The sequence below is a fragment of the Eretmochelys imbricata genome, chromosome 2, assembly GCF_965152235.1.
Source record: "Eretmochelys imbricata isolate rEreImb1 chromosome 2, rEreImb1.hap1, whole genome shotgun sequence".
Taxonomy (NCBI): Eukaryota; Metazoa; Chordata; order Testudines; family Cheloniidae; genus Eretmochelys; species Eretmochelys imbricata.
The window spans coordinates 120,889,857-120,890,479 of NC_135573.1; positions in this window are offsets into that span (position 1 = coordinate 120,889,857).

Below are 623 nucleotides of genomic sequence, written 5' to 3' on the forward strand. Positions count from 1 at the left end.
TCTCTTTCACCAGCAGATACCTGAAAGGACACACAGAGAACCACAGGTGCTACCACACCCCCCTCCGCCCGCCTTGCAGTGGTTTCCATCATATACTCAGTGTTTTGAGCGTTGGCCTGCTGAACCCAGGGTTGTGAGTTCAATCTTTGAGGGGGCCATTTAGGGATCTGGGGCAAAAATTGCGGATTGGTCCTGCTTTGAGCAGGGGGTTGGACTAGATGACCTCCTGAGGTCCCTTCCAACCCTGATATTCTATGATATACAGGGTTTACAGTTTGGTCCAATGGCTCTCAGCACAAATTGTTACAGCCCCCTTGCAGAGATAAACCCCCCCTCCAGTGCAGGAAGTTTGCTAGGGAGCAGGTCTAAATAAACCGGGGGCAGAGGAGAAGGTGAGTTACAACTTTCTGTGTCTCTTTTCGAGCAGGAAAGAAGCGAAGCTAGCCCACAGCCGCAGGACTACAGCTCCCGAAGGTCTACACGCTGCGGCCGCCTACAAGAGAAGGACACGGGCTGGTCACATTCGTTTCCCGCGCGCAGCGGCAGGAAGCAATCTGCCTGCCCGGGCCTGTAGCTTTGAGCAGGCGGCTGGGGGAGCATTTACCGGCTTCTGGCAAGGGAGG